The sequence below is a fragment of the Oncorhynchus nerka genome, unplaced genomic scaffold, assembly GCF_034236695.1.
Source record: "Oncorhynchus nerka isolate Pitt River unplaced genomic scaffold, Oner_Uvic_2.0 unplaced_scaffold_3523, whole genome shotgun sequence".
NCBI lineage: Eukaryota > Metazoa > Chordata > Actinopteri > Salmoniformes > Salmonidae > Oncorhynchus > Oncorhynchus nerka.
The window spans coordinates 3,888-13,205 of record NW_027037771.1 but is presented as its reverse complement, the minus strand read 5'-3'; the positions used below and the strand labels follow the sequence as shown (position 1 = coordinate 13,205).

The 9,318-nt window shown below is 43.9% G+C and overlaps 2 long non-coding RNA genes across 2 annotated transcripts; both read right to left on the bottom strand.

The window, feature by feature from the left end:
- Positions 1 to 248: 248 nt before the first annotated feature.
- Positions 249 to 1,688, bottom strand: LOC135566738 (uncharacterized). The gene is made up of 2 exons (XR_010462173.1): positions 1,580 to 1,688; positions 249 to 1,537 (listed from the first exon to the last, which is right to left on the bottom strand). It is a non-coding gene; the product is annotated as an uncharacterized LOC135566738 (long non-coding RNA).
- A 39-nt stretch (positions 1,689 to 1,727) lies between these two features.
- On the bottom strand, positions 1,728 to 7,363 carry LOC115117967 (uncharacterized). Its single transcript, XR_010462174.1, has 3 exons — positions 6,119 to 7,363; positions 5,659 to 5,860; positions 1,728 to 5,458 (listed from the first exon to the last, which is right to left on the bottom strand). It is a non-coding gene; the product is annotated as an uncharacterized LOC115117967 (long non-coding RNA).
- Positions 7,364 to 9,318: the final 1,955 nt, after the last annotated feature.

The window sequence follows — 9,318 nt, the reverse complement described above, 5'->3', positions numbered from 1 at the left end:
ACAGAGGCCAGTTCATGAAGGTAGGTTTGCTCATTAAGAAGTTTTTTTAGCAAGCATCTATGACAAATCAGGACAGGCCGTTTCACTGAGCAGCCATTACAAACACAGGTGGTGGTTTAAGCATGTCCCAGTTTAGGTCACCTAGCAGGACAAATTCAGACTTAGTGTAAGGGGGGCCAAGAGAGATCTTAGGGCAGGTAGGGTACAGGTCGATGGAGGACGACAGCATCCAGCAACAGTCAACAAAGAGCTATTTGAAAGTTTAATGCTTAAAACCAGCAAATCAGATTGTTTGGGGACAGACTTGGAGACAACCGAGCACTCCCCCACCTTTGGAAGATCTATCTTGCCAAAAAAGGTGATAACCAGAAAGATTAACATCAGTATTCAAAACACTCTTCCTTAACCAAATCTCAGTAATGACCAACACATCTGGTTTGGAGCTGTGAACCCACACTTTCAATTGATCCATTGTAGGTAATAAGCTTCTGGTGTTAACGTGCAGATAACCCAGGCTTTTACGAGAGCAGAAATCAGTGAAGCAGATATCAGAGCCCAATTGTGGCTAGCAACAGTAGAGGGGCCAGGCTGTACATGCACATTTCCAGATATATCATCAACAGTAATACAATCAAGGCACGGCAGAGGACAGGGAGAGCTCTGCAATGCAGATTTATGACATCTGAATGTGCATCAGATGGCAACAACATATTGTAGAGCAATTTCATCAGGTAACATGAATACCGAAACTGGCGAGAGGTGGTTAGAATAGGATGGGAGGCCAAGAGTCTGTAACCCATAGAGAGTCAGAGTCCTGAGTGTGGGAACAAACAGCCTGTCCCACAGTTGGGTAAAGAAAGTTTGTAGTCAACAAAGTATGCAGGAGTCATGAGGCAAATAGCTAAATGAAATATATAACGACTTGGGGCTAGTTATTGTAAGTTCAGAGACAAAGAAAGTTGAAAAGCATTTATTGTTTTGTTGAATCGTCATGACTGGTTCGAGCCATCTGTTGTTGTTTTTTTGCTACTTAACGCAGACCTAAGATCAGTTTAAAGATCCACCGACGTCATTGACGTAGGGGTTTAGCTGGACGTTTCTGACTGGTCTTGGAACTGTGACAACGGGCAGCCTCTCCCTACTTGGCACGATGGGATATGTAGTGATTTTTGCCAACACAGCCACCAGATATGTACAGTCTTGGACCCGTAACCTTTTGGTTGTTGTTAATAAAACAAACAATCGTATTTGTTGATTGAATCAGACTTCATTAATATAATGAGTAATCCAGGAATGTCACAAGTTCCTTGAGAAAACTTGAGAAAATAGCTACTCTACAGAGCGCGGCTAAACTACTTCAGGACACGGTCTGCAGAGCTCCTCCTCCTCACCAGGCTATAACAATATGTGGTTGGTTAGCTGATAGGTGAAATACCTATCCAGGCGTTGTAAGTGCTGTCAGTAGGTTAGCTGATAGGTGAAATACCTATCCAGGCGTTGTAAGAGCTGTCAGTAGGTTAGCTGATAGGTGAAATACCTATCCAGGCATTGTCAGTAGGTTAGCTGATAGGTGAAATACCTATCCAGGCGTTGTAAGAGCTGTCAGTAGGTTAGCTGATAGGTGAAATACCTATCCAGGCGTTGTAAGAGCTGTCAGTAGGTTAGCTGATGGGTGAAATACCTATCCAGGCATTGGGGTTAGAGTAGGTTAGCTGAAAATACCTATCCAGGCGTTGTAAGAGCTGTCAGTAGGTTAGCTGATGGGTGAAATACCTATCCAGGCATTGTAAGAGCTGTCAGTAGGTTAGCTGATAGGTTAAATACCTATCCAGGCATTGTAAGAGCTGTCAGTAGGTTAGCTGATAGGTGAAATACCTATCCAGGCATTGTCAGTAGGTTAGCTGATAGGTGAAATACCTATCCAGGCGTTGTAAGAGCTGTCAGTAGGTTAGCTGATAGGTGAAATACCTATCCAGGCGTTGTAAGAGCTGTCAGTAGGTTAGCTGATAGGTGAAATACCTATCCAGGCGTTGTAAGAGCTGTCAGTAGGTTAGCTGATAGGTGAAATACCTATCCAGGCGTTGTAAGAGCTGTCAGTAGGTTAGCTGATGGGTGAAATACCTATCCAGGCATTGTAAGAGCTGTCAGTAGGTTAGCTGATAGGTGAAATACCTATCCAGGCATTGTAAGAGCTGTCAGTAGGTTAGCTGATAGGTGAAATACCTATCCAGGCATTGTAAGAGCTGTCAGTAGGTTAGCTGATAGGTGAAATACCTATCCAGGCATTGTAAGAGCTGTCAGTAGGTTAGCTGATAGGTGAAATACCTATCCAGGCGTTGTAAGAGTTGTCAGTAGGTTAGCTGATAGGTGAAATACCTATCCAGGCGTTGTAAGAGCTGTCAGTAGGTTAGCTGATAGGTGAAATACCTATCCAGGCGTTGTAAGAGCTCTCAGTAGTCAGCAGCGTCTAAGGGTAGGAACACACCCCTATTGCATCACGGTTCAGCCGTTACAGATCACCAATGTCATGACCTCATCTGGAATATATTGACCTTGTCCCCCCCCCTCCCAGAGTTCCCAGTTATCTTGAAAGCACCATGTTTATCTGTTTATCCCGTTTGTACATTTTTAGGTTTGTCACACGCAATTATCTGACACTACTGGCCCGATTTTGACAAAACTTGGATGAATGATGCATCCTGCCCTTTTTAGAGATCACACACACTGATTTGACCAGATGGTGGCGCTATAACAAGAGAATGAAAATGCAAACTTTGAAAAGGTCGCGCTCTCTTCACCCCCGTTTTGACCTAAAGTCATGAAATGCAGAATATAGATATATAGATATATAGATATATATATATAGATCCTTCTCCTCACAAGGAACACATTTGCCTCAGAACCAGAAGTGCCGCCTTGATGAATTTTCTGCCATTTTGAATTGTATGGAGAAAAAAAAATGGAAAAAAAACACTTTACAACCGTTACTCCTCTGCAACCGAATGACCTGATCTGCAGGAAACTTGATAATGGTGTCCCTCTATGGACAAAAGTCTCGTAAGGCAATATATTCTAGGCTAGTAAATTTAAAACCATGGCCACTATTGACCAATAAGAATTCCCGGTGGACGTGGTCAGACACAAACGCACATTAAAATCACTTGCGGATATTCGTATTGTAACAAAATACTAACCAATATTACTTGGTGTCGTACATATCCAGCAGCACTTCATACTCTGCCACCTTCAATGTACACTGTATATGGAATACAGAGTGGGCTATTTTACCCAGAGTCGACAGAGGGGATCGTGTGATGTTTACCCAGAGTCAATACAGGGATCCTGTGATGTTTACCCAGAGTCAATACAGGGATCCTGTGATGTTTACCCAGAGTCAATACAAGGATCCTGTGATGTTTACCCAGAGTCTACAGAGGGGATCCTGTGATGTTTACCCAGAGTCTACAGAGGGGATCCTGTGATGTTTACCCAGAGTCAATACAGGGATCCTGTGATGTTTACCCAGAGTCTACAGAGGGGATCCTGTGATGTTTACCCAGAGTCTACAGAGGGATCCTGTGATGTTTACCCAGAGTCAATACAGGGATCCTGTGATGTTTACCCAGAGTCTACAGAGGGGATCCTGTGATGTTTACCCAGAGTCAATACAGGGATCCTGTGATGTTTACCCAGAGTCTACAGAGGGGATCCTGTGATGTTTACCCAGAGTCTACAGAGGGGATCCTGTGATGTTTACCCAGAGTCTACAGAGGGGATCCTGTGATGTTTACCCAGAGTCTACAGAGGGGATCCTGTGATGTTTACCCAGAGTCTACAGAGGGGATCCTGTGATGTTTACCCAGAGTCAATACAAGGATCCTGTGATGTTTACCCAGAATCCACAGAGGGATCATGAGAACAGATGCCTGAGAGGATGGAGGTGTGGTGGTGATTCAGTCTGTCTGTTTGACTTCTCTCTTCGCCTGTGGGGATTTTCTCTGCGCCTGTGCGGGTTCTCTTTCTGCCTGTGTGGGTTTTCTGATGACTCTTCAGGTTTCCTGACTGAGCGAATCTTTTCCCACATATATCACATTTATAACGTTTCTCTCCAGTGTGTGTTCTCTTGTGTACAGTCAGCAGTCCTGACTGAGCGAATCTCTTCCTGCATAGATCACAGCTGTAGGGTTTCTCTCCAGTGTGCACTCGTTGGTGCATTTTCAATTCTACTGGCTGAATAAAGCTCTTCCCACATTGATCGCAGCGGTAGGGTTTCTCTCCTGTGTGCCTACGCATGTGTACATTCAGGGATCCCATGTGTGTGAAGCTCTTCCCACATCGATCACACAGGAAGAGAGAGTTCTCTCTGGGGTGTACAAGCTGGTGCGTCCTCAACTCTCCTTTGGAAACGCATCTCTTCTCGCACCGTTCACAACTGTAAGGTTTCTCTCCGGTGTGGATATGCTTGTGTTTAGTCAGGAATCCAGATGAGGCAAAGTTCTTCCCACATTGATCACAGACATATGGTTTCTCTCCGGTGTGGATACGCTTGTGTATATTCAGGTTTCCCGAACTAGCAAAACTCTTTCCACACTGATCACAGACATATTGTTTCTCACATGTGTGTATGCGCTTGTGTATAATCAGGTCTCCAGAACTAGCAAAACTCTTCCCACATTGATCACAGACATGAATACCCTCCCACATGTGTTTTCTCTGGTGGTGTCTTGCTAGGTCTTCTGAATGAGCAAAAACTCCACTCACAGTGCTTACAACTGTATATAGCACAGCTACGAGGATTCTCTCCAGTGTGTGTCGGCTGATGTAAAGTCAGTGTTCCCGAGTTAGTAAATCTCTTCCCACATTGATCGCAGACATATGGTTTCTCTCCTGTGTGTGTTAGCTTGTGTTCAGTCAGGGAATAAGCTCGCAAAACTCTTCCCACATTGATCACAGCGATAAGGCTTCTCTCCTGTGTGCGTTTGCTGGTGCCGTTTCAACTTCACCGATGTAGCGAAGCTCTTCTCACAGTCTGAGCAGTGGAACATCACGCCAGTGTGTGTTCGCTTGTGTTCAGTCAGGGAACAAGCTTGAGTAAAACGCTTCCCACATTGATCGCAGCTATAAGGTTTCTCTCCAGTGTGCGTTCGCTTGTGTACAGTCAATTGTCCTGACGTACGGAAACGCTTTCCACATATAGGACAGCCGTAGGATTTCTCTCCTGTGTGTGTTCTCTTGTGTCTAGACAGTGTTCCTGACATAAGGAAACTCTTTCCGCATACAGGACAGACATATGGTCGCTCTCCTGTGTGTACTGTTTGGTGTCTTCGTAGGTTTCCTGATTGAGTGAAACTCTTCTCACATACGTCACAGCTGTAAGGTCGCTGGATCACTTTCAACCCTGGAGCCTTCCCAGATGATAAGACCCTCCCACTGAGCGAGCGACCGTTAGGGTTGTCCCCTGTGAAACAAAGACATGAAGTTAAGGTTCCTCACATGCACCAAAGTACTTAATGACCTAGTGTTGAAGTATCTTCCACATACAACACAGATGAGCTGCTATACAACACTGAATAATTACATTTAGCAAATTTTCCTCAATTAATAAATATTGACCAATCAATGAACTGCTACAGAAGCAGATTGTAGTCTAATACACACCATTGTTCCTACTTGATGACATCGAATCTGAATCTCCATATCCCTTCTCTTCTCCTCCTCTCGTAGTTCCACTCAGTCCCAGTGTTTTCCTGCAGTCAACCAGCCGCACAGACACCCTCTTCAAACCCAGTAGTAATGTGCCAGCGGGAGAGGCAGGACCTGGGGACTCGGGGAGAGGGGAGGCGGCTGGGAGAGACATGTCCTGAAAACCACAAAAAGGGAGCCAGTATAAATCAGGAAGGAAACTCTCCTACTGGTCAAGTCATTTAGAAACCTCAAGTCTCGGCAGTACTTCCTTGACTCCTTTCAGTTCTCTGGGCCTCCTGCTATAAAATGTTATTAAGGAAACTACCTGAGGTTCCTCCTTGGACTTTCTCCTCCAAATTAATTTAGAACAGGAGGTCCAGAGAACGAGAGGAATCAAGGAAATACTGCTGAAACTTTCTGGGAAAATACTCACACCCCTCTGCCTCTGCTCTGGGGTGTGGTTCTCTGGAGCTGACTCCGCCTCCAGCCCGTTGCTAAGACACCGATCCTTGTTTTCCATGTCCCATTCTTCATCGCAGTCTGTAGCATCATCATCAGACTGGCTGGGACTCATGGGTGCCACAGTAGATTCTTCCTGTATCCTCCTGGTGTCATCTTTCAGTTGGAGTAACCAAGACATTACATGCTCCTCCGATTTGACCGAATTTGCATTTACCCACATTTCCTCCAAGATTTTACGTTGCAATACGCAATGGTTCTTTCCTTTAACTTGGGAGCCATCGATTCCACAGCGTTCACACAGGTATCGTAAATTGTCCTTGGTTAGACAGTGTAAACTTTGTTCGATTTCATCCAGCAATCATGTGCAATCATGTCTCTCCACTCATGTTGTCCTGCTGGTGGAAACAACAACAACAATGCAGTCAATGGCAAGACAGCAGGAAGTCCATACACTTTAGATGACCTGTAGAAGAAGAAGAGAGCAGGAAGTCCATACACTTTAGATGACCTGTAGTAGAAGAGAGCAGGAAGTCCATACACTTTAGATGACCTGTAGTAGAAGAAGAGAGCAGGAAGTCCATACACTTTAGATGACATGTAGTAGAAGAGAGCAGGAAGTCCATACACTTTAGATGACCTGTAGTAGAAGAAGAGAGCAGGAAGTCCATACACTTTAGATGACCTGTAGTAGAAGAAGAGAGCAGGAAGTCCATACACTTTAGATGACATGTAGTAGAAGAGAGCAGGAAGTCCATACACTTTAGATGACCTGTAGTAGAAGAAGAGAGCAGGAAGTCCATACACTTTAGATGACCTGTAGAAGAGAGCAGTAAGTCCATACACTTTAGATGACCTGTAGAAGAGAGCAGGAAGTCCATACACTTTAGATGACCTGAAGAAGAGAGCAGGAAGTCCATACACTTTAGATGACCTGTAGAAGAGAGCAGGAAGTCCATACACTTTAGATGACCTGTAGTAGAAGAGAGCAGGAAGTCCATACACTTTAGATGACCTGTAGTAGAAGAAGAGAGCAGGAAGTCCATACACTTTAGATGACCTGTAGAAGAGAGCAGGAAGTCCATACACTTTAGATGACCTGTAGAAGAGAGCAGGAAGTCCATACACTTTAGATGACCTGTAGAAGAGAGCAGGAAGTCCATTCACTTTAGATGACCTGTAGAAGAGAGCAGGAAGTCCATACACTTTAGATGACCTGTAGAAGAGAGCAGGAAGTCCATACACCTGAAGTAGAAGAATGATACATCACAACACAGTATTGACACACAGTATTGACAGTGTAATATGATTTACAACATTTATTTACCAGTGTTCTCTTCTCATCACCTAATCCAACTACCTAATCCAACTACCTAATCCAACTACCTAATGCAATTACCTAATGCAATTACCTCTAATCAGCGAGAAAGAATCTTTCAACAACAAAAAAAAATGCTAGACTTCCTGTAGCAGTTTGGCCCAGATCCAGACGCTGCGTTTGCCTCCAGCTGAAGAACTCCACTTCCTCCCCAGTTACTGACACACAGGTGTCCAGAGCACGTTAGATCGCTAATAAGCACAGGTGGCCACCTATGTCTTCAGTCAGTCATCAGTACAACAAGCGATGTAACATGAAGACACGGCCGTGTGGAAACCCTCAGTACAACAAGCGATGTAACATGAAGACACGGCCGTGTGGGAACCCTCAGTACAACAAGCGATGTAACATGAAGACACGGCCGTGTGGGAACCCTCAGTACAACAAGCGATGTAACATGAAGACACGGTCGTGTGGGAACCCTCAGTACAACAAGCGATGTAACATGAAGACACGGTCGTGTGGGAACCCTCAGTACAACAAGCGATGTAACATGAAGACATGGCCGTGTTGGAACCATAACCCTACAAAACGATATGTACTCATTTAAACGTTTAAAAAATATATATATTTCTTTGCTGATATGAAATATACGTACCAAATACGTACTGCCAGCGATGCGTGTTAATAATGTTTAGAGCAAGCGTCAGGCCTCTTAATAAAACCCTCCCCCAGTCAGAAGATACTATCCTCAACAGGTCCTAATCAATAAAACGTCACAATACGGTGCTGATCGTTCCATTTGGCTGCTGGGGGGGGGTAAGGAGACCCAGCGCCACTAAAACCCTTGACAACTACGCGCCGTTTTCAGGTGATTGTTAAATAAATGTTTGTAACTATTTGGTTTTAATATCATCACCTCTTTTAAGCTCATAGTCAGAACTATACATTTCTGATTATTCCACATGTATCTCTATCAGAGTTATACAGCAAGGAGCTGCATGCTTTTCATGATCAGTAAACATCAATGGATCATGTATTTTCAGATACGTGAGGGGCAGCTAGATCCATTTGGCACGTAGCTACCTAGACAAGTAAACAACATGTGTCATTTGTATTGAGATATCGTGAGGCTACCCTCAAGTATCTGAAATTACATGATCAACTGATGTTTACTGCTGTTGCCAAAGTAGCAGTGTGATGTTGTTCCCCAGATGATGCACCAAGTTGCACACAAGGACCAATTCAAATAGGCCAGGTCAAGGATGATAATAATTCAGTGTATTATTTTTAGTCGATTACAGCTGCATAGCTAATGTTTTTCTTTGGTGTACAAACACTTTTTCATATCAATATTGTACATACATGTGATTGTAAAAGTTTTGTATATTTTGGTTTGGTCCATCGCGGGTCCATCTGTATTTCCGTACCCTCTTATTGTTCTCTTTTGCCTGACCTTCAGCTAGCAAGGTATGTTGTCCTTGGCTCCGAAATTGTTCAATATAAAACCGTGGTAATGTTACACAATGTACTGCTACGCTGCCATAAGTTTGTTACAATGTGGATAATATAAAAGATTTATGTTTACAAGTTTTAAAGCTCGCTAACTAGGGTATCTATTGTAACTTGTGAGTACTTGGGACAGTGTTTGACAGTGTTTGAGTGTCCATGTACTTGCGCAGGTGCCTGAGAGCTGCGCCAATGGTTAACATAATGTGTGTTGTCTCTTCGTGTGCAGGGCAAATAAAAATAATTCAACTAGCAGACCTTCAGTTGTGGCAGCGTCCTAATTAAAAGTACACAATGCAGAATGAACCACGCTACACCTATCTCAAATGATGATAGAGCAAACAGCG